This window comes from Typopeltis vanoorti, chromosome 19, assembly GCF_054136105.1.
Source record: "Typopeltis vanoorti isolate ZY-2024b chromosome 19, IOZ_Tvanoo_1.0, whole genome shotgun sequence".
Classification (NCBI taxonomy): domain Eukaryota; kingdom Metazoa; phylum Arthropoda; class Arachnida; order Uropygi; family Thelyphonidae; genus Typopeltis; species Typopeltis vanoorti.
Genome location: NC_143567.1, coordinates 8,579,458 through 8,604,970, shown reverse-complemented (window position 1 = coordinate 8,604,970; position 25,513 = coordinate 8,579,458). Strand labels below are relative to the sequence as shown.

General features: G+C 35.1%; 1 protein-coding gene across 6 annotated transcripts in view; it reads right to left on the bottom strand.

The window, feature by feature from the left end:
* Positions 1-25,513, bottom strand: part of LOC150095840 (cytochrome c oxidase assembly protein COX18, mitochondrial) — a 139,310-nt gene that overhangs the window by 80,152 nt on the left and 33,645 nt on the right. The window contains exon 3 of one of the 6 annotated variants that reach the window (XR_016549884.1): positions 12,086-12,186. The exons of the other annotated variants lie outside the window; for them this stretch is intronic. The gene's annotated coding sequence lies outside the window, so the exon portion shown is untranslated. The remainder of the gene's footprint in view (positions 1-12,085; positions 12,187-25,513) is intronic. 6 annotated transcript variants of the gene reach the window in all.

Below are 25,513 nucleotides of genomic sequence, written 5' to 3'. Positions count from 1 at the left end.
ACTTCTACCTTAGTAGAACCTTCTGTGGGACCATAGGCACAAATAGTCTCATTGTCCAGTTCCCCCATTGTCATATTTGCCCACATCACTCTACTTGAGACTGCCTGCCATTCAAGAAGATTAGCCTCGTATTTTGTGTTGAATACTATGGCTACTCTTCCTTTTCCTTGATTGTCATTGCCTGAATATAATATTTTGTATTTATTGCTCAGAAAGATCTCACCAGTTTTTGTCATTTTTGTTTCAGTCACCTCTATTATGTCGATCTGGTACTTATCTAATTCCTCAGCTAGCTCCATTTCTTTGCCATTCAGGCTTCGTATGTTGATAGTACCGATCTTTATCTCTATTGATGTTGAGTTGGGGTGTGTTTTCAGATTTGTTCCAGTAGCTGACTTTTTGCTGTTCGCCCTGGTTCCCTGGCGAAAACAACGGGGGCCTTGTTTAACCGGGCGATGCCCCAGCCGGCATGAAATTTTGTCATGTTGTACCATCATTTTTTATTTTAGTTTATCCAATAAGAATACAATTTGGTCGGCTAAGTCCCAAATTGCCAGGCAATCCTCGTTCGTTCAGTATCCAAGTAGATACCCAACATGGTGCCCCACAAGGTGAGGATTGGACATTAGGTCAGAAGCCCTGGTTGGTTCTCCGCATTCCTTTAAAGGCTATGTGGAGGTCTCATCTTAGTTATACAGCTTTGACCCTTAAGCACCCCTCATTATATAATTAAATTGAATTTTAATTCAAATCACTTAATTTTTAAATTTGGGGCTTAACTGTAATCTTATTTTATTCTAAACCACCTACCACGTGGCACCTACCATAGCTCTGTAAATAGGATTAACAGTCTTTGTTGTAGCTTCACCTTGTGATTATGCCGATGCACTGTTGATGATGAGAAGTTAGTTTCTGGGTGAAATATTTGCATTAATAAAATTACTATATTCTTGTGAATACGTGTGCATAATAAATGTTATAATGGCATGAGTTGTATTAAAAATTCATCTAATTATGAGTTATAGTTCACTCTCATTTCTGGATCTTAAAACTAAAGAATCCAGTAAATTAAAAGGATCTTTCTAAAACCTATACATACTGATATATCTACATGCCCCTTCCCACTTCTTTGACCTAAAAACTTGGGCATTATTTCAAAACTAGGAACAAGAGCCCACTGCCTCATTACCGAAGAGAAAAAGGTAGCTGAGGAACTCATTTCTAAAAAATACCTTTCTACAAAATGGTTACAACGAACGCATTGTCTCAAGACTTCTTAACCAATATGTCATTCGAGGTGCTTCCGATCACAAAGAAATCAAAAATTTTATTACTCTTCCCTGTATTACTTCTATTTCCATAAATTCGTAAAAAATCATTAGAGAATAAAATCAAAACAGTATTCACACCCTTTATCGGGATCACTACTGTGACCAGTAAAACCTTAACACAGTCCCCCCACCCCACCCCAAATATCCAGGTGTTTAACCAACTATGATGTGAGTGCAGACCTTACTGCGGACAGACAGAAAAATCTATTGGGTAATACACTGAAGAACACTCAATAAAATCTATATAACTAGTATAACTATATAATGGTTGTCACCTTGTTCATCTTTTACTGCTGCTTTACTAGTAGTTTTCTTTTTACTCCTGAAGAAGTTCTATGAAATTAAGATGAAATGTGTTTTTTGATTTAATGTAATTATTTATATCTTATTCCAGTTTATTGCCATATGAACTCTTATACAGTTATATATTTAATTAAATATGCAATTACAATTTACACTCCCACACGACATATTCTCAGGTTGATTTATTCAGCAAGTCTTATATTATTCGCTGCACACGAATAACTATTTATCATATGTTTCTATCTACAAATGTCTTAATTTTAAGTTAGTACCTAATTTTTCTTTTTAAACCTGCTCTGTACCATACACTTTTACATCTTGTAACGAGTTTTGTGCTTGCTCCTTTGTTCTTCAACTGTTTGTTCACAACTGCATTACTGACTGTTCTCGATTCCCACATTGTCACTAATAGTATTGTGTGACTGACTAGGGAGATGCAGAGCAAAAGCACTCTGTAACCTCTGTTCATTTCTTATTTGCTTCATGCAGAAGTCAGGTCTCATTGCATGTATGTATTCACTCTGATGTGATAAGAAATATTAGTAGTTTATATTAAATTCCTTATTTTACTTACATAATTTATGTTTGGTAATTTAATAATGTCTATGAATGGCACTGTTGTTAACAATCAAAAAGAAAAGAAAAAAATCAGATTAAAGTGGTCAGGGAATCTTGCAGATTGAACTAGATTTATTTAAGAGTATAACATATGGAATTTTGATGTTAGTTTAATGCCACTTTAACACTACCAATTGTGATGATACCAATAGAGATGATGATGATATAACAATGAAGATAATGTATACCCGTGTCTTATGTCTGATTTTACATCAAGATATCTTCTTTCAATCCTGACTGCTGATTACAGCTCATATATAGACTATATATTGCTCCATATAATGTAGCTTTTAAACCACATAATATTAGCATTTCCCCCCCCCCCTTGGCACTCAGTCATGATATGCCTTTTCCAGATCTACAAAATTTAAATACAGACTGCTTTTATTTTCCCATGATTTCTCAAACATTTGTCTTAGGAAAAATATGATCCTGATAATCTTTACTGGATCTGACCCCAGCTTGTTCTTCAAGTTTCTTTTCCACAATTTTTCTTATAGCATTTTCTCATGTATACTTATATAAATCTTATAGAGAACACTCAGAGCAATTCCTCTAATTCTTTCATAGTGTTTTATTTCTATTTTTATAGAGGGGTACTATAAGAGCTTTATTCTAATCATCTGGAATTTAACCCTCTAAGCAGGCTTTCTGAATTCTGCAAAACATAACTACTGTAAAACTTTTATACTTCCTTTTTACATCAAGATATCTTCTTATTTCAATCCTAACTGCTGATTACAGCTCATATATAGACTATATATTGCTGCTATTTTGAGGATTTCTAGATGAATATCATCTGCTCCGGCTGACTTTTCAAATTTCAGATTTTTGATGTTTTTTTTTCCATCCTAAGTGTTGATACATACACCTGATTGCATTCCGCTCAAGCATTTTCCACCACTATGCTGTAACTACTTGTTTCATTTAGCAATCTTTCCAAGTAATGACTTACCCAAAACATTCAAATTATTTTTATCTTCAGTTTTCATGTCATCTTTATCATCCTGGATGCCTTTTACAGTACTCTTTCTTCCATTTCTGAGCTTTTTCAATAGCTCAGAACTTTCTTCAGAATATATATTTATGAATTTAGGGACACAAAACACACCTGTTGAAAAGATTATTTTACTGATTAATAATAAAATAATAACTTTACGTTTCGACTCCTGTATTGAGGTAATCTTCAGAAGGATACATTCAGAAGTATAAGAACAAGCTACATGCTGTTGCACTCTATACAAATAAATTACATCTACGTTGTTAAATAATCTTTTTTCTTAGCCTACCCTCTAGTGAAAAAAAACAAATAATAAAAATAAATAAATAAATAAATAAAATAAAATAAACAAAAATAAAATAAAAACTACAATAAACTCTGCTAAAGTCCTCACATACTAGGATTCTTCTTGAATTATACAGTTTATATTGTTATATTACGATTATCTTCTGGATTTGTACAGTACAGGTTGCTATTGAATGTTCATAAAAAATAAAAAAACTTCACTAAGTCTTGTATTGAGATTTTTCTTCGTGGTTGCTATGAAGGTTGTAGATGGGTCCTCCACATTCTTGGAATTGTTAGACCATCATTTTTATTCAGATTCGGATCATGTTTGAGCATTTCACATGCTTCCTTGAATTTCCACTTGAACCAGGTTTTGGTGCGGTGTAGGGACTTGTTACCTTTCCAGTCAATTCTGTGGTATGTTTGGAGTGCGTGGTCAGAAAGGCCGGTTTTTCCAAAATGGAGGTATTTTATGTGACGTTCGTGTTCATCCTTTCTGATTGGGATGGTTCGCCCTGTTTCCCCAATGTATGGTATGTTACATGTGCAATCTATTTTGTAAACCCCTGGGTGGGCTAAGTGTGGTAGGGGATCCTTGGAAGAACTGAGTAGGTGTCTTAATTTTGTCGGGGGTTTAAAGGTGGTTTTGATGTTAAATTTGTGTAGTGTTCTGTCTATTTTTTCTGAAATGCCTCTAACATATGGTATAGCAATAGCATTCTTGAAATCTTTTTTTGTTATTAGTGGTATCTTTGTGGAGGATCTTGTGAATGGTTTTTATACTGTATCCATTTTTTATAAAGGTATGTTTGATGGTCTCATATTCATGGTTAAGAGCTTGTTCATTTGAACAAATGGTTTGAGCTCTGTGTTTAAGGGTGCTTATGACCCCTAGTTTTTTTGTGTTGGGTGGTGATAAGTAGTTTTGTGTATGTACTGAGCTGTGTGTGTAGGTTTGCGGTAAACTGAGAAGGAGAGACAGCCTGAAGGAAGACGTGTGACAAGTGCGTCTAGGAATGGAAGAGAGTTGTTTTTTTCAATTTCAGTGGTGAATTGGATGCGTTTGTGTTGTTTGTTCAGGTGGCTAAGGAATGTATCTAATGCTTGGCGGCTGTGGGGCCAATTGGTGAAAATATCGACATATCTGAGCCAAATTTTGGGCTTTAGGCATGCCAATTCTAGAGCTCATTGCTCAAAATCTTCCACCACTCTCCCCCCCAATAGTGAACTATTGGGGGGGGGAGAGTGGTGAGCCCATGGCTGTACCCTCTTTTTGAAGGTAAAAATTGTTTTGCCACACGAAATATCCGGAGCGGAGTACATGGGCAAAGAGGGCTGTGATGTCGTGTGGAAATATGTTCTGTAAGAGTAGGATAGTATCATTGATTGGGACATTGGTGTAAAGGGAAGTTATGTCAAAGCTGACTAATAGATCTTGGTCGTTGAGTGTAATATTTTTAATTTTGTTTATGAATTGTTGTGTATTTTTTTATGTAGGAAGGGGAATGACCAACCAATTCCTTGAGTGTGGCCGCTAATTTTTTGGCTAAGTAGTAATTCGGACCGTCAATTCCTTCCACAATTGGACGTAATGGTGTGTTTGTGGCAGGCCATAAATTCTGGGTGCACGGGCATACTGCGGTATTAATTTTTTGATTGTTTCTTCCGGCCACATGTTAACTGATTTAAGTAGTTCGGTAGTTTTCTTTTTGTTACGTTGCGTGGGGTTGTAATTTACCATTTGGTAGGTGTTGTAGTCAGATACCAAAAGGTTTGGTATCGGACAACCTACATTTTTTCAATGTAGGTTGTCCGATTTAAAACAACAGTGCCGTTCCCTTTATCGGCTTTAGCGATAATAATGTCACGGTTATTTTTTTAGGGATTTGAGGGCCAGTTTATCTGCTTTGTTTAGGTTGCTGCTTAATTTTTTGGTTGAATTTAGTAAACAGGCAGTTTCCATCCATATTTTGTCAGCTACATTGGCGAGGAGGGATCTTAAACCTCTCTCAATATGATATATTATATCTAGTTTATATACTGACCTCGGAGCAATGGCGTAATTTAAACCTTTCTCCTGTAGCGAGAGTTCACCTTGTGTGAGGTTGTAATCCGATTGGTTGATAACCAGAGAGCAGTCCAATGGTGGTTGGTTGCTCCTAACTGTGTTGTTGGGTGATTGGCTGCTCCTTCCATTATGGCATCATAATTGTCTTGTGCTTTCCTGTAGTTTTAATGCTTGAAACTTTGTTATTAATTGTTCTTTGTTTTTGAGTAGTAGGTGCTTGGCTGAGTCGTCTGTGACCCTGTCTAGAATATTCCAAATTTCCTGATTAACGTAACTGGATAGCTCAAATTTCAGTTGTAACACTTTGGCTTAGGTCGATGCTAAGTTCTTTCATGTCTCGTGAATTTGTTCTCTTAACAAAGCTTTTTCTAGCTTGGCATAGATATGGAGCGCTTTAGCTGATGTAAATTTCTTCTTTAGTTTAATGCAGTTCAGTATTAAGTTGCTGTCTCTACATCGTTTCAAAAAGGCCAGTCGATTAATTAACATGGAACTACGTATCTTCAGTTTACCATAGAGGCTGCACTGCTGGTGGGTCACATCTCCATGGATTATGATGACTCTTTCTTTTAAGGTTACACGGTGTTCAGCATTCATATTTATGAATTGAGGGACACAAAACACACCTGTTGAAAAGATTATTTTACTGATTAATAATAAAATAATAAATTTACGTTTCGACCCCTGTATTGAGGTCATCTTCAGAAGGACACATTCAGAAGTATAAGAACAAGCTACATGCTGTTGCACTCTATACAAGTAAATTACATCTACAATTACATCTTGTTCTTATCTTTCTGAAGATGACCTCAATACAGGGGTCGAAACGTAAAGTTATTATTAATCAGTAAAATAATCTTTTCAACGTGTGTTTTGTGTCCCTAAATTCATAAATATGAATGCTGATCACCGTGTAACCTTAAAAGTTTCTTCAGAATAGTTGACACCTTCCTGATATTTATTTTCTATGTTCTTAGCAAAGTCTTCCCATAACTTTTACATAATGCAAATAATGCTTCAATTTCTTACATTTTTTCTTATATTCTCTCAGAGCTCATGATGGCTTACTTGGCAGGAATTTCACTACTTCTTTTCCTTGACTGCCTCTAACTTGATGAGTCTACCATGGAGCTCTTATTTTTCTATCCTTGCAGGCAACCTCACTGCATGCTTCTCTGGTTGAATCAATCAGTGTTTTCTTTGGAGTGTTGTCACTGTATCTCCAAGGCTTTGTTCTTGTTTTTAGACTTTCAATTTTTAATGAATATTTGTATATTTCAATCTACAGTTCACCTCTGATAGCTGCTAAAAACTTTTGATTATTTTTAAAGCTTTCTTACACTTTTTCAATCCTAACTTTGAGAACAATTATAAAAAGAAGATTTGAAAAGAATAAAAATACTGATAGTTTTCTTGACCTGAAGATAAATGGAATTGAAATTAACTGGCTATAGCAGTTATCTCTGATAATGAGAACAAACTGAAATCCACCTTGACAAAGATGGAAGAAATTTTCACCACACAGCTTAAAAATTAAGTACAAGAAAATAAAACTACTAATCACAAGTAAAGCAAATCCCATGAAAGTAAACTTGGAAATAAATAATACAAAGTATTTAAACTTCCTTTAAATACCTTGGAAGTCTTATCATGGAAGATAGAAGAGGCCAATCAGATATAAAAACAAAAATAAACTTGGCCAAAAAGGCATTCAATGATAGAAGAAACATTTTTACTACAAAAGACTTAGCATTCAACTAAAAAAGAGACTGGTGAAAACATACATATGGAGCATAGCATGACATTATTGTGAGGCTTGGACTTCAACAAAACAAGACACCAAAAAGCTAGAGTCATTTGAAGTTTGGTGCTGGAGAAGAATTAGTTGGATTGAAATAAAGACTAACAAAGATCTAAACCTGGTTTGAGAAAAGCAGTCACTAATGACCACATCAATAAAAGAAAAAGCCTGATTGGACACCACTTGAGGCATGGCTAACATAAATAATGGAGGAAGGGAAGAAGCCAAGAGGAAGACAGAGTTTTCTATATAGACAATTTAACAATAATAACTGGAACTAAAAGCTATGAAGCTCTGTATATTCTTGTATCCTGAACCAGCATGAAGATATCATCATCAACAACAACAGTCAATGAGACTTGTCTGATTTCTTGTCTTCTCTCCATGTCAATTAAATTTGTTTAATACAAAAAGCAATTTCAAAAATTATTGTGTATGTTTATTGCACAAGATGCATATCATTCCTTTTGTGCACTTTCTATATGTACATGCGTGTGCACTGTCAATTTTTTTAATGTCATAATAGGATTAAACTGATATCAAAATATTAAAAAATAAATATATAAAAGAGAACAGCAGATAAATCTCTCTTCTCCTCACACACATGTAGTGCTTGACAAACTTTTTTCAGCACTCTACATAAACATAAGCATTTCTTTTACAGTAGGCATAGTAAGATGCATAGACATTTAAAGAAGTAAATAAGCTACGTCATCACTGTTTGTTTTTCATTGGCTTTTCAGGATAGCATGATTTATAGATCAAGTAGCATCATTAAAAATAGGCCATCAGCAAATTTTATTTTCAAACTAAAACTTTACCATACTAAAAGCAGAATAGTATTAAATTTAACATCAAAAGCATTAACGAAATAAAAATTTCATGTTGGTCTTCTTTAAACTTATAGCAGCATAGTTTAATTGGAACATTTCTAATATAGTGATTGAAATTAAAAACAAATCACACTAAAAAAGTGAAGAGCTGAAATTACCAATCTGCCTTTAAACAATCTGCATACAAAAAACAAAACAAATCACAACTGATATGAGGGACATCACACCTCTGTCAGTGAAACATGGAACTAAGCTGCTCTGAAGTTTATAATTGGTTATATGAGGTACTCAGTTAACTGATGTTAACTCAGTTAACTAGACTCAACAGATACAATCTCAGTAAATAACAGTAAAAATCTATCAGACCACATGATGGTAATCATCAACATAAATTACAAACCACCAAATCATGGGCCTGGATTCTGGCGCATGAACCCATTTCTAATGAAAGAGCCAGATCTACTAGCAACACTGGAAGAGACTGTATCTGCAAACTGGGAAACAGTAAAAATGGAACAAAGCAGAACTCAAAGACCACTAATGGAAGTGTGGGAAAACCTAAAGGGGAAATGTCGTACAATAATAATGGAATGGGAAAAAAACAAAAAGAAAGAACAAAGACAGATGACCTCCACACTCTACAAGAAAATCAATATACTAAAAGCTGGCTCAAACAACCACAACATGCCCAGAATGAAGGACCTGATCAAAAAGTATGAATCAGAAATAGAAAGAATCAAAGAAACACAACTAAACACCCTACAGTTAAAAAGCAGGTTGACCAACAAAACAGCAGAGATAAAATTCACGAAGCCCTTCTACAACCAAATTAAAAAACAACGACAGGAACAGGCAATAGAGGAAATACAGCACCTAGGCTTAACAGTTACAGATTCTAAAGAAATAAGTAAAATCTTCACAACTTACTACAGAGAACTACATGCCACAAAACAATCAAACAAAAAGGAATGGGAGGAAATAATCAGTAACCTACCTACGATACCACAAAAAGACAGAGAGGACTTGGAAAGAGAAATTACAGAAACAGAAGTAAAGCAGGCAATCTCCACACTGAAAGTAAATAAATCACCAGGCTCAGATGGACTTGGGAGTACCTTTTACAAAACATTTAAAAACAATCTAGCTCCCATCCTGACACAAGTCTACAACACACTCATCAAAGATGGTGAATTAGCACCTTCACAGAAACTAGGAATTATAACCCTAATCCCAAAGCCTAAGACAGACATATTGCAGGTCAGCAATTGGAGGCCTATCACCTTACTGAACACTGACTACAAAATATTAGCCAAAATAATAACCAACAGACTGAGCCCAACACTAAAAACAATAATACACACAAATCAAACCTGTGCTATACCAGGCAGACAAACCTTCCAGACAACTAGTTTAATCAGAGACATCATCCAGTACACTCAAGAAAAAAAAATAAATGCAACACTGGTTTCCCTTGACCAAAGCAAAGCTTTTGAGAGTTAACCATGAACTCTTAACAGCAACCCTAACAGCACATAACTATGGCCCACACTTCCAACGTATGATAAACTGTCCATACAAGAATATAATTAGCAAAATATGCATCAATGGTAACCTCTCTGAAGACATCAACATAATGCAAGGTGTAAGGCAAGGCTGCCCTGTTTCACCAGCTTTATATGTAACACAAACTGAGTTGCTTGCAAAAATGATCAGACAGAACTCAGAAATTAGAGGATTTATAACACCAACAAAGAAACATGAAATAAAATGTGTTCTACATGCTGATGATGTCACTTGCATCATAACCAACAATACTGCCCTTAAAACTCTCTTCCAGACAACAGAAAAGTACAACAGAATAACAGGATCTCAGATTAACAAATCAAAAACAAAAATAAAAGTATTAGGAGCTGGTGCAACACAACATCTAGCACCAATCACCATACTAGGAATTCCTTTCAACCACCTAGGCCAACTTGAAAACGAATTAGAATTAATTAAGAAAATCATCTATATAAAAGAAACCTGGCAATCTGTACTCTTAACTGCCACTGGAAAAGCACAAATCATCAAACAGTTAATGATCCCCTTGATAAAATACTACACAACTCCATTTCCACTCAGCAAACTACAAACTAAAAGACTGGAAGACATCATCTACAGCTTTTTCTGGAACAATAAAAAGGCAAAGGTCAGTAAAGACAAATTGGCTCAAAGAAAGGAACAAGGGGGGGCTGAACATCCCAAGAATAAAAGACATGCTTTCAGTAGAGAAAATTATGCAGGTAATTAAGATTATACAAACTGCACACCCTTCCCATGAAATGTGCCAGTACTGGCTAGGAGTAAAGTACAAAATGTTCACAGGCCAAACCCACAGTGGTGAAAAGGCAAAAATTTCATCAGAATACTACAGAACCATATCTAGACAAGCAAGAATCATCACCATAAAGAAGAACAAACAGCACCTTCAAGAACTAAAAAAAGAGGACATATTACAGGCAATTAGCAACATTCCAACAGACACACTCCCCCATGAAAAGGAAAAATGGAAACACTGTTACTTCAAGTACACCTACCCATCCAGACACAATTTTAACTGGAGGATGTTACACAACATCTTACCAGTAAATGCAAAACTCCTGAAATGGAGAATACTTCAAAGTGCAAATTGTGCCTTTTGCACCCTACAAAAAACCCAAGAACACCTGTTCTATGAATGCGCAGTGGCAACACAAATATGGGCTAATGTAAGCAGCACCTTCAACATACCCACACTCAGGAAGGAACAAGCACTATACCTTCAAGACCTACCAGGGAAAGGAAGCTTGAAAAATCAACTGCTCTACCTACTAATTGAAATTAAATATCACATTTGGAAAATTAGGAATATTGTAACATATCAAAAACAAAAGAAAACAATAGAGGATATTAAAAGAAGTTCAAGAGCATCAATCAAAAACTACCTGAGACTACAGTTAGCAGAACTGGGACCAAATCTTTTCAGGAAAAGATAGAGTTCCCCACCTGCATTATGCTACCTATCTGAAGGCAGCATCATTCTGAAACTCTCATGATCAATTCCAAGAAAAGTAAACAAAATGGCCACAACAACCCTTTTTTTTTTTTTTACTATTATTATTATCATTATTATTTTTTTATCCCCAAATTCTCACTTTTAAAATTGATTATAATTTAATCCTAAACATATCTTTATGTTAGCCTGGCCCCCATGCTCAGGTTTAATCAACCTCTTAGGTTCATTATTTACTTAAAGCCTATGGTACTATACTCTTAAATAATGCCACCAGAGCATATGTTAACCAGGCTAACAAGCACACCAATATCTCTATCACTTTTAGAGAAGTGTTTTCCCCAAGCCTCTGACATACACCTAATAAGCAATGTTAATGCAGAGGTATGGGAATGAAAACAATTATTCAAAATTCCCAAATAACCAATTTCTGAGCAACTCTCTGAATGCAAAGAAGAAAAGCTAGTTATCATTATCCTATACAAAAATTAAGGATTAAATAATCATTAAATAAATAATTAAATAATTAAAAAATTAATAAAAAATCAAAATAAAAACTAAAAATATAAAATTAAATTAAAATAACTTAAAATAAAATTATATAACATAGGCAAAAACATTAACAGTAAGGGAAAACACCAAACAAATTAAAAGACAAAACTGTCTAGTCCATTGAGTTGAAGAATCTACTTTTGGGAAACTGTCCCCCAAAACTGGAGAGAGTCCCTTAAAAGTAAAATTAAATAGAAAAATCCTATATGATCTATAATTATTCAACCCCCCAATCTCCTTCAGGTCAGACCACTCACTTCATCTTTCCTGTCTTCTTCTCTCTTAAGGCCATAGCTTCATAAGAGACTGTCAACCCTGCCACAGGAGCAACAGACCTGTTGTAAGAGTTGATTACAACCTGAAAAACATGCAGACAATGTCAGTACTCAAGAAACAAGATGGCAAGCAATTAAGGTACAAGTGATAGCTAGAGTGGTGGAAAGATACTGAAACCGCTCTAATTATTACTGTAATGAATACAACCTTCTCTGGTTTTGGTGGATGAAAGTCCAATACCACTAACAAGAAGGCACTAATTACATAATTAGTAAAACAAAGATCTGGTATTCAAACAAGCTCAGTTAACTGATGTTCAGATAATAGAGACTTCAGTGTATTCATGCCACAGTAAGATTCCAAAGCACAGCCCATGTGGTTCACTGACAGATTTTCCAAAATCTATCTTAAAAAAAAAACTCTGATTACTTCTGTGGAGGTTAAATATATTTTTTTCAAGTCACTTCTCACAGTGGTCTAAAGACAATGAAAATCATCTTACACTTATGAGTGAATACAGAGGTAACAGAGTTTTTCCTCTGATACCAAATCTGCTCCTGAATAGTTACATGCATGCAACCTATTCAAATTCTGGAGAGCTACTTCAGTTTATCTCCTCATAGCTCTACTTAAGCTTTGCATCATCTGCAAACTGCATATTTCCCATTCACAGTATCAGTGAGGAACATTCAGCTATTTAATGAGTGAGGAATATGCAACAGCTCCTATCCTCCCATTATAAAAAAAAAAAAACACTGAGAAAAATGAATACTACACCACACATCAAGATAACTTCTGAAAAAAGTAAGAATTCTTAAAAAATATAACAGTCAAACCACCTTCAGAGAAAAATTAGATATATCTACTTACCAAAAGACCCTCTACATCAACTAGATTATCCATGTACCTACAAGTTCCCATGTTCCTGTATGCTGATCCTACTTCCCAATTGGAAGAACTATCAGCATTTGTATGGCTGCTGACAGTTCTAGTACCTACACAAGGCTTCCTTAGGTGCTGCAAATCATGCTACAGATTCTGACTGACCACCATTAACAGATGACATGTTTACATGTTGATAAGTACATGGATGCAAAATGTCCATTAAAATTGAAATAACATTTGGATGGTTAAGAGTGGGTAGGAAAAAATTCTTTCATAGATAAATACAGATTCAAATCCAAAAGAGCTTTTTTTTTTTTTTTTTTTTTTGAAATATAGTAACTCTGCAAGATTCTTCAACCTAAACAAGCACCAAAAATTCACAAACTGGCAAAATTCTGAAAGACTATTGTTATCAGACTATCAACTCAACAATCACACACATGCTCATAAAGGTAGAGGGAACAGAATTGGTCAGTTGGATACTTCGTCTCTTTGCTCTTCTTAAAAAATGTAACTAGCTCTTTTGGATTCCAATCTGTATTTATCTATGAAAGAATTTTTTCCTACCCACTCTTAACCACCCAATTGATTAAATTGATGAAATATATTATTTCAATAATATCCAAATGTTATTTCAGTTTCAATGGACATTTTACATCCATGTACTTATCAACATGTAAACATGTCATCTGTTAATGGTGGTTAATCAGAGTCTGTAGCATGAAAAATAATTAAATAAATTACTATCATTATGACATGACACCTCCAGGGAGACCAAAGACTCATCGAGGGAGGACACTCTACTTCATTAAATGTCTCACCCTCTCCACTACTACTTAATTCTTCTATTGCGATACTACTACCATCAACGCTATCTACTGCCCATTATCATTAATAAGATGAAAAACCAGAATTTCCAAGAGAAAAAACCCTGCTACCTCCATATGAGATTGGCAAACTCAGCCTCAACTGAAAAATCCCATGTAAGAATTCCCCTCATCACAACGAGAATCGAACCCAGGTCTTTTCCAATCAAAAGGCACAATGTTCCTCTGTTCTTTCAACTGCACTATGGAGGATTGCTTAATTAATTAAGATTAATTCTTCCCAGGGGGTGCTTAAGGGTCAAATCTGTATAACTGAGAGGAGACCTTCACATAGCCTTTAAAGGAATGCGGAGAACCGACCAGGGCTTCTGACCTAATGTCCAATCCTCACCTTCTCGTGGTGCACCCTGTTGGGTATCTACTTGGATACTGAACAGACGAGGATGGGCTGGCAATTTGGGATTTAGCCGACCAAATTGTATTCTTATTGGTTAAACCAAAATATAGAATGATGGTACAACATGACAAAATTTCATGCCGGCTGGGGCGTCGCCGGCATGAAATTTTGTTAAACAAGGCCCCCGTTGTTTTCGCCAGGGAACCAGGGCAAACAGCGAAAAGTCAGCTACTGGAACAAATCTGAAAATAAACCCCAACTCAACATCACCAGAGTTAAAGATCGGTACTATCAATGTAAGAAGCGTGAATGGCAAAGAAATGGAGCTAGCTGAGGAATTAGATAAGTACCAGATCGACATAATAGGGGTGACTGAAACAAAAAAGACCAAAACTGGTGAGATCTTTCTGAGCAATAAATACAAAATGTTATATTCAGGCAATGACAATCAAGGAAAAGAAGGAGTAGCCATAGTATTCAACACAAAATACGAGGCTAATCTTCTTGAATGGCAGTCAGTCTCAAGTAGAGTAATGTGGGCAAATATGAGAATGGGGAACTGGACAATGAGACTTATTTGTGCCTATGGTCCCACAGAAGGTTCTACTAAGGTAGAAGTGGAGGAATTTTTTGAGTCTTTAGAAAAAGCAACTGACACAATAAAAAAGGAAAAGTTGGTCCTTGTTGGGGATCTAAATAGCAGAGTAGGAAATGATTGTGAGACATACAAAAATATTTTGGGAAAAGTTGGAGAAAAGAGCAAAGCTAATAATAATGGCAAATATCTGTTGGATTTCTGCTCAGGACATAGACTGGTTATTGCTAACACCATGTTCCAACATAAAAATGCGCACAAATTCACATGGAGAGCAGAGGCTAGGAATAAGAAAAGTCTCATTGACTATGTTATTGCTGATAGTGATGTTTTCTCCCTGGTGCAGGACACCAGAGTGTACAGAGGATTTGAAATTGGAAGTGATCACTATTTAGTCTTGAGCAGGATAAAACTGAATTTCATATTGAAAAGAATAACATGCAAGAAAGTTTTAAAGCGAATAAAAGTTGAGCAGCTCTCAGATGTGAGCTGTAGACTAAAATACACAAAGATTATTGAAGGAAAAATGAAAGAGTTTGAGAACAGGAATCAAACCTTGGAGATTCAGTGGCAAACTCTGAAGAAAACATTGACTGATTCTGCCAGAGAGGCATGTGGTGAGGTTGTTTGTAAGGATAAAAAAATCAGAACTCCCTGGTGGACACAGGAGGTTAAAGAGGCAGTGAAGGAAAAGAAGAAAGCATATCAAAAGTTTTTGTCAAATAAGTCAGCTTGTGCTCTTAGAGAATATAGAGACAAATGCAAGAATGCTAAACACTGTGTAAAACTAGCTAAACAAAAGTCATGAGAGGACTTTGGCAAGAATATAGAAAATAAATATCAAGAAGGTGGCAAAATATTCTGGAGGTTGTTGAAGAAGCTTAAGAATGGAGGAAAGAGTGCTATAAAAGGAATTAGAGATGATAAAGGTGACATGAAAACGGTAGAAAAAGATATCCTTGAAGTATGGAATAATTACTTTGAAAAACTGCTAAATAAAACAAGCAGTGATGAGAGCACAGTGGTAAAAAACACTGACCGGGCATGCAGTCAGGAATACATATCCATACTTGAAGTAGAAAAAGCTATCAAAGGCTTGAAATGTGGAAAGGCAGCAGGAGTAGATGATATTCGACCAGAAATGCTGAAGTATGGTGGTATAAGAGTCTTACAGTGGCTGCACTGCATAGTTCAGAAAGCCTGGGCAGAGTGACGAATTCCCGATGATTGGAGTAGAGCTCTCATAGTACCCATATATAAAAAGGGAAATAAAACTGCATGTGAGAATTACAGAGGTATTTCCCTACTGAGTGTTCCTGGCAAGATCTATGCAAGTATACTTGAGAAACGGTTGAGAAAAATTGTGGAAGAAAAGCTTGGTGAAGAACAAGCTGGATTCAGGCCAAATAGAGGCTGTCAGGATCAGATCTTCACTTTACGACAAATAGTCGAGAAAGCATGGGAATATAACAAAGATCTGTATTTAAGTTTTGTCGATCTGGAAAAGGCATATGACAAGGTCCCAAGAGAGAAGCTATTCAATACGCTGCAGTTATATGGTGTCAATGGGGCATTATATCAAGCAATACTTGGTCTTTATTTGAGTTGTAAGTCAGCAGTTAGAATTGAAGTACAGGAAGATGGTTTAATGTTAAATCTGGTGTGAGACAAGGATGTACATTATCCCCTCTGTTATTCATTATCTATATGGATCACATTATGAAGGAAAGTGGTATTAAACATGATATCGGAATTGGAGATGTTAATGTCAGCTCTTTGCTTTATGCGAACGATGTTATTCTTCTAAATAAATCTGCTACAAGTTTGCAAGATTCTCTGACTAAATTGAATAGCTCTTGTAATAGATATGGTATGAAGGTCAGCAATAAAAACACAAAGACAATGAAAATAGGCAGAATCATTGAAAATGTCAACTGTGTTGTGAATGGAGAACCTGTGGAACAAGTAAAACATTTCAGCTATTTAGGCACGATTTTTACTGAAGATGGTAAATTAAATATAGAAATAGACAACAGAATCAGCAAAGCTGGTATGGTGGGAAGTCAATTGAATAAATTCATATGGAATAAGAGAGAAATTAGTCAGAACACTAAATTAGCTGTATACAATACAGTGTTCAAACCAGTTTTAACTTATGGATCTGAGAGCTGGGTCAGAAGTAAAACACTTGACCAAAGACTAGACACTTCAGATATGAGAGTCCTGAGAAAGATTATAGGCGTGAACAGATGGCATCAATGGCAGTATCATATTAAAAACGAGGATATTAGGAAAGAACTTGACATTGTCAGCATCCAGGAATGCATTAGCAGAGCTAATCTCAGGTGGTATGGTCACTTAAACAGAATGGGCGAGGAAAGATTAGCAAAACAAGTGATCTCTGCCAGGTTGGCAGGAAAACGACCGAGAGGAAGACCAAGATATAGGTGGATTGATACGGTACAAAGTGCTTTAGACGATAGAAATATAAGATCTGATAATATTGGAGTGTTGACAAGTAACAGACTGATTTGGAGGAAAATTGTAGATAGGAAATTAATAATGATGTAATTTTTTTCATGTAGTACTATCATATCCTGTACACCCCTTGAGGGTACATGCAGGAATTTGATGATGATGATGAATTCTTCCCAGTTACTCTTTCTAAAGGGCAAAAAAAAAAAGGATGTTTTTTTCAGTATTATGGGTTATGTTATAAAGAGATTGTTTTACACCGAGTGTTAGGTAACTTCACAAGAGAGGTTTATTTCGATTGGTGCAATGACTTAACTCCATTTCTTTTAGAAGCTGGAAAATTATTGACTTAAAACCAGATAAAAAATTATATACATTTAATGAAATAAAAACATTATATACATTTAAATAAAATTGCGTAAATAACTACAAAATTAATTGGATCCAAGGCCTTCAAAAATAAGTCTACACTTGAGAAATTTTCTTATCCTAAAAATATAAAATCATTCATTCTCTGACTCCTTGCCTTTAGTGTTACATGGTGATCAGCATTCATTTCAGACAAATTATGAAGACTACAACCGTGTCAGAAATAACTATTTTAATTTCCTGACATTTCAACCTACATATTAAGGTCATCATCTGGTGTTATACACATATATACAGAGACAGGCTATATTATATTTCATATAGTATGCTAAAGAGACAATGATTTGATCAACAGTTATGCTATTGGCCTGACCTCTAGTGAAAAAATAAAATAAAATAAAATAAATGAAATGAAATAAAATAACTACATGAAAGCAATATTCTGTTTATGACAAAATCAGAGAGAACATTTTCCCCACATAGATAGTTTTATTACAGCAAAAGTGATGTCCTGATTTAACATGAGAATTGTTATACTAAATTTAAAATCATGTCCTATAGTCCTATTTATAATTAACTCTTAAGGAGAAAGGTTATAAGAGTAGAATACGTGCCTTCCATATTCTTGGAATTTTTAGACCATCATTAGTGTTAAGATTAGGGTTGATAAGAATTTTCCAGGCCTCCTTAAATTTACGTTCATACCACATTTTGGTGTGATGAATACAACAGATTCTTTTCCAGTCAATTCTATGTAAAGTATTCAGGGCATGATCAGAAAAGACAGCTTTACCATAGTTATTAAATTTAATGTGCTATTTATGTTCCTTTTTTCTGATAGGAACTGTGCATCCTGTTTCCCCTACATAGGGCAAATTACAGGTTCACTGAATACAGTACACCCAGTGGTGAGCTATAAGGGGCTTGCACAAGCCCTTTGTTAAATTTTTCTCAGATTTGCGTGCCCCTTGTTCTTCTTGTTTACTTTTTTTTTTTCAAAAAAAAAAAAAAAACATATTAAGCAACAAACTCATACAGTAACCTAACAAAAATTAGTCTATTCGGCAGTGTATAGATTATTTAGAATTATTTCAACTACTCTATAACGAATGCACCCAAGTTTGAAAATAAAATAACGGCATGCACTATCTTTATCCTTCTCCCTTCTGGTAGCCAATCAATTAATAAAAGTTTTTGTGTGAAATGTGGCTTTTTTTTTTTTTTTTTTTGCTTGACGATGCGAGCCCTTTGTTAAAATTTCCATAGCTCACCTGTGCTGGGTCCCAGAGTGGGCCAGCAGAGTAAGTGGATCTTTGGATGAGTTGAATAAGTTCTTTAATTTTGTAGGAGGTTTAAAGGTGGCTTTAAGGTTGTATTTCTATAGTATTTTGTCTGATATCCCTTTAATGTATAGAATGGTTACAGTTTTATTGTAGTCTAGTCTATTTTTGTTTTTAAATGAGGTCTTGTAAGGATTTTTGTTGAATAGTATTTTGGCTGTAGCCATTTTTTAGAAATGGTATTGCTGATAACATTTAATTAAGTGCTTGTTAATTGGAAAAAATCTTCAAAGCCTTGTTTTTTAGTGTGTTAATGACACCTAGTTTTTGTGTTGGGTGGTGGTAGGAGTTTATATGTATAAATTGGCCAGTATGTGTAGGTTTCCGGTAAACAGTGAAACAAAGACTGCCAGAAGGAAGACATGTGACAAATGTAACTAGAAAAGGAAGTGTGTTCTGCTTTTCAATCTCAATTGTATTTCAATTTGAATTGTATGCATTTGTGTTGTTTGTTTAGGTGGCTGAGGAAAGTGTCTAAATGTCTGGTGGCCATGGGACCAGATAGCAAAAACATTGTCAATGTATCTAAGCCAGACTGCAGGTTTTAAAGGAAAGGAATCTAGAGCATGTTGCTCAAAATATTCCATATAAAATATAAAAGTTAGCAATTGGGGTGGGGGGGAAGAGATAATGGTGAGCCCATGGCTGTGCCTTCTTTTTGTAGTAGAAAGTGTTTTGCCACAGAAAATAGCCAGAATGTAGTACACGTGCAAAGAGTACTGTGATATCAGGAGGAAATTTGTCCTGTAATAGAAGGATTAATTGGGACATTTGTGAAGTGTCTCTTAATAAAGGGGATGTGCTTAAGAACGTTTTGGCTTTGTCCAATAATTTATTTCAAAGTATAATTAAGAAATGGAAATCTGACCATTTTCCTAAATCTGTAATATTTTCTGCATATCTAAAAAATGTTTATGATTTTATGATTATCACCAGAGAGAGAGAAGGTGTGTATTACTACATTTGGATTAATTAACTTAAAAAATTCCTCATCCTTAATGGAAGAAACTTCATTACTATCCCCTATAGCCGTTTTACTCGAGTCAAAATTAAACTATCTGGAGTCTAAAATAAAGTTAAGTCACAAACGATCCTGATAGTCTGCTGCACTATTTTTTTTAATTTATATTATTACTGCCATCTCTGTAATGAGATTGTTTCAAGCAAAGTGTTAGTTAATTACAGAAGAGTTTATTCCGATTGGTGCAATGACTTAACTCTATTTTTTTAAGAATCCAGAAAATTATTGACTCAAGACCAGATAAAAAAACACACACATTTAATGAAACTAAAATATTATATACATTTAAATAAAATTACATAAATAACTACAAAATTAGCCTTCAAAGCATGGGTCCAAATCTTTTGGCTTGCCTGCACCACATTGAGTGAATAGAAATTATCTTGGGCCGCATATAAAATGTATAATATAGTTAATGTATATAAGTAACAAAACTTCATTTTTAAAAAAAATTTATTATAACATAAAAAAAACAAGGGCAACATAAATGCAAAACTAGCGAGATATTTGGCCTTGTTTATGTGAAACCAATGCATCAATGTCTAGTTCAATGGAAGTGGTTGCAATTCGTAGTGAGCTCTCAAGGTTCTCATCTGAAATTTTTCATCTACCTTTACTCTTCATATGCTTCATTCTTGAAAATAGATGTTCACAAATGTACATACTACCAAAAAAGTAATGACATGAATAAAGCATGATTGTGAAGTGAAGGATATTTTTCTCTGGAAAGATAGGCAGCAAACTATTCCAGAATTTATTGAAAATGCTCCGAAATGGAGGAAGGATTATAGTTAAAAGAATCAAAGATAATGATGATGACATGAAGACTGAAAATAAAGATATTCTACATGTCTGGATATTTGAAAATTTTAAATGAAAGAAGCAGTAATGTGGCGTTTGCACACCACGGCGCTTGGCGGCATGAAGGAAGACTTGGTTTCGAGTCTAGTCAGTGACTAGAGGAAATTTTTCTAAGCCTTTTTTCGACCGGTTCCCGAGTTAGTCGATCTCTGGCACGGGCAAACGGGTTTTTCCTCCCAGAAACGCGGGTTTTTTGTCCCGTAAACTCAAGAAAATCGACCGTAGAACCCACATTATTTCAGACATTAAATATATTGTGTTAGAGTTAGGGACCACGAGATGGCGGCACATTTGAGCCATCTCTCTTCACTGTGTACCGCTTAATTAGTGATAGCCTTGGGCCATCTATCTCTGATTGGTACCAGTGGAGATTGAGCTGCCCACTCAGTCTCCAAAAGTTAGATAGGGCTAAATGGCCTTGCTTACTCCCGTATACAGGAATAAAAAAGGCGTTAGCTGATAAAGAAGATGAAGAAGATAGGAAAGTCTTATAAAAATCTAGCAAAGAGACATAATCAAATTTTTCTTTGAGTTGAATATCTCATTGCAACTCTATACATTCCATTTGAAAATTCGAAGGTAATGCATTTATGTCGACTGAAAATGGAGTTGCAAATATACAAAAAATTGATAATTTTCTGAAATCTTGAAATTCCTGTATCAAAATGGAAAGAATGACAGCATATTTTACACATCACATAATAATATTAAAAGTTTAAGATCAAAAAAAGGCGTTAGCTGATAAAGAAGATGAAGAAGATAGGAAAGTCTTATAAAAATCTAGCAAAGAGACATAATCAAATTTTTCTTTGAGTTGAATATCTCATTGCAACTCTATACATTCCATTTGAAAATTCGAAGGTAATGCATTTATGTCGACTGAAAATGGAGTTGCAAATATACAAAAAATTGATAATTTTCTGAAATCTTGAAATTCCTGTATCAAAATGGAAAGAATGACAGCATATTTTACACATCACATAATAATATTAAAAGTTTAAGATCACATTACTATCAGAACCACACGCAGCCCACGACTTGGACACCCCTGCTTTAGAGATTTTCTTATCCTAAAAAAATAAAATTATTCACTCTCTGAACTCATTCTATTACTGGGTTGTTTTACATATACTTTATCATGTCTAGACTAGACTAAACACCTTGTTTTCACAACAACAAAATGTTCATCAGAGTCCATGTCTTTGTTAGGCTCTTTCTGAAAATATAAAATTTTCTTCTTTTCCATGGGATACTTTTTTTTTTTTTAATCTCCCTTATGTAGCATACAATATTATTAATATAATTTAATTATAATTAATATAATATAATAATATAATTAAACATAAATACTACTGTCTCATGGAAGTATAAATATTCTTATCTCTCGCAGTTTAGTTTGACACACAAATTACCAATTTGTTTACCAGAGAAAAATAGTTTCTTCTATTTCACAAACAAACATATCTTAGCAGAGCTCTTCTTGTTAAGCCACTTTATAGTTTCAGACTTCACTAATTCCACTGCTTTTCTAATAGAATAACAAATAGATCTGGCATCCTTAAGACAGAAGACAAAAATTTTCATTCAGCATTTCCTCAAACACTGAATTAGAATGTGAACTCCAAATATCTTCTTTTATTTACTAAACACTTGTTGACAGTCTTAACTCTTCCAGTTTCAAGATTCACAGCGATTCGATTCCTTTTTGGAATTTTCTATCAACATTCTCCGACTGTCACGTTTTCTTAAAAACTTTCTAAGAAAAAAATTCTCTGGTTACTGTTCTCAAATTTTCCCTTATCTCTCTACTGTTCCTCATTACTCAGATACTGAACGATCTCTGTCAAGTTGCAGAGAGAGAAAGAGAAGTGCTGAGAAAGGAAATTATTTCGTAGCAGATACCTTGACTAAAAGAAAACAATCTAAGTAAAATGAATGACTAGGGAAATCAAACAGGAATTGCAGATGAAGAGAAGGTACAGAAAAATCAAAAGGAGAGGGGGAGGGGGGTGAAGAATTGCACGAGGAATATAAGCCACAGGTTTGTAAGGATAACCAGTGTAGTGAGAGAGAAAAACTTGGAAACAAGAGAAAAGACAGAACAGAAATCCAAAGAGAATTCGAAGAAAAAGGAAAAGTTGAAGGGAAAATTATTCTCTATGAATAATTTTTTTTTATATATTTTTTTAAATAATTTTTCTCAGCCAACCAGCCGGACTGGTTGGTGCATCCGCTCTCCAGCCAAAAGGCTGCGGGTTCGAATCCCGCTGCATGCATGGATGTTTGCGATTGTCTGTGGAAATACTGGTGGTGGGCAGTAGATGGCATTAGTGGATTAAGTGGTGGAGACAGAGTCGTAGAGTAGATGCCCTCCCTCAATGAGTCCTTGGACTCCCTGGAGGTGTCACGTAATAATAATGATAATAATAACCTGCCTGGATGAGTCAGATGACTAATGCAGATCATGTCATAGACATTATCTGTTTCATGAGTACTTTAATAGGGTGTTTCATCCTAGTAAAGCAGGTTGAATTCCTAGAGGGAAAGGGGTAAAGGATTAGAAGTGAATGAAAGAGATGCATTTAGAGTCCTCAGCACTCTTAACGTCAGTAAGACAGTACAACTGGATTGGATTTCAGTGTTTTAATGGAACATGCTAAGGAACTGACTGTGCCATTAATTTGATGTTTAATAGAAGTCTTACAAGTGGAAAACTCCCTAAGAAAGGTAAGATAGTGTTATTGCATAATGGTGATAGAATGGAGGTATCAATCTATAGATGACTGGTTTGAATTTATGTGGTTGTTAAGTTTTTAGAAGAATTAGTGAGAACTCATGTATAGAACCAGAAAGATAAGGATATTTAAGGTCAGAATGGAATTTGTTAAGGGAAGCATATACAATAATTTTTCTGGATTTAACAAAGGTTTGATAGGATGACCATCATAAGTCAATGTTTAAGTTGCAACATATGGGTGTAGATATCAGATAAGTGAACTAGATCAGAAATTAGCTGATCTCATGCACAACTCTGTGATTTATATCACAGAGTTGTGCATTGGGAGAAGGAAAGTTACAAATGGAATTCAACAGTACTGGAGCTGCCTATGGTTCGATGTCGATGATATTACCACTGGATTGTAAGGACATATTCAGCTGTTTGCAAATGAGTTGGAGGGTAATAACTCTCCACATCAACATTACTAATAAGTAATGCTGATGTTGTCACTCTTCAGATGAATAAAATGGAAAGGTTAGGCAAATTAATGGAGTTTCAGTCTAACACATTTAAATGTAAGGTTTGAAATTTGTTATCCACAAATGGGAAGCTGCATATTTTCTTGATGGAGCTATACTAAGAGAAGTGGAGAAAGCAAGGGATCTTGTAGTGTGATGGCAGAGAGAGAGAGAGAGAGAAATTTAAAGATCACGGAAAAGGCTGTGAAGACAATTCAGAAGACTGCTGCAATAATGAGACGACAATGACTAGCAGAGATAAGAGGTTGGTAGTTCCACTGTAAAATGCTCTGATCAGACTGTATCTGAATTACTCTGCTCAGGTCTTGTTTTTGTTATCTCCCTCTGAATCCTCTCCAAAAAGGGTCTAAAGGCAGATGATAGGAATACAGAACACTGGTTATGAGGGCAGTTAAGAGTACATAATCTGCAGAGACTTGTCAACAGAAACATTATAAAAGGAAGTAGAAAAAGATGAGAAATAGCTTTTCTGAATGGAGAGTAGTAGGAACATGGAATATTGAATAGATTTTATTAGATTAGCTTCAACATGGATTTTATCAGATTAATCCAATAAAATAAAAAAGAGTAGAAGGCAAGAGGGGGAAAACCAGAGGCCATCCCTGGAAGTTATGTAAGAGTGTGATGAAGGGTGTGAGGAGCAGATTTTTTACATGGAGTGCAAAATTCGATGCAGTAAAATTTTGTTAAAACTTTCCTACATCGATTTTCCAGAGGTTACAAATCATGTGAAAGGAACAAAATTGTACATTACTGTATATTAACAGTGAAATACTGATTGTAAACTTGTAAAGGTGTTTATAAATTATACAATATTGTGAAGATTAGAATTATACATTAAGCTGATTTAATATTAAGTTCTGATGTGAAGTTATAAGGGTAACAGAAGGTGAAAGTATTTCTGTCCCAAGTTAAGAGGATTAGACAAGATTATGTTGGCAACTTGATAGTGAACAAAGCTATTGAAGGTTACTCAGATGTGGAGATTTGGCCACCAAAACTGAAGGTCAAGACAACAGTGACGTCAGTTATTTACAGAAGATTCGGGGGTCTCCGATCCTAAAACAAGGAACTTCTGAATCGTATAAAAGAGGTCTTGAGAAACTCTAAAAAAAAAAAAAGAGGGGGGGGGTTTCATCTTGCTGCAGTCCATTGGCCTGCTTGGACTTCCAAGATTTCATTAGATCATGACCCCTAGGCAAGGGAAAAAACCAGGAGACGCAGATTATTCTACGGAGATGTATTTTCAGTAACGGAACGTGCCATGTGCAACCATATATAACCGCCCACAGTAGATCCAGAACTGACAGTGAGATATGCCACAATTTCCAGAAGAGAACTACAGCAGGACGACCACCGAAAGCCGTTCAGTGAAAGCTAG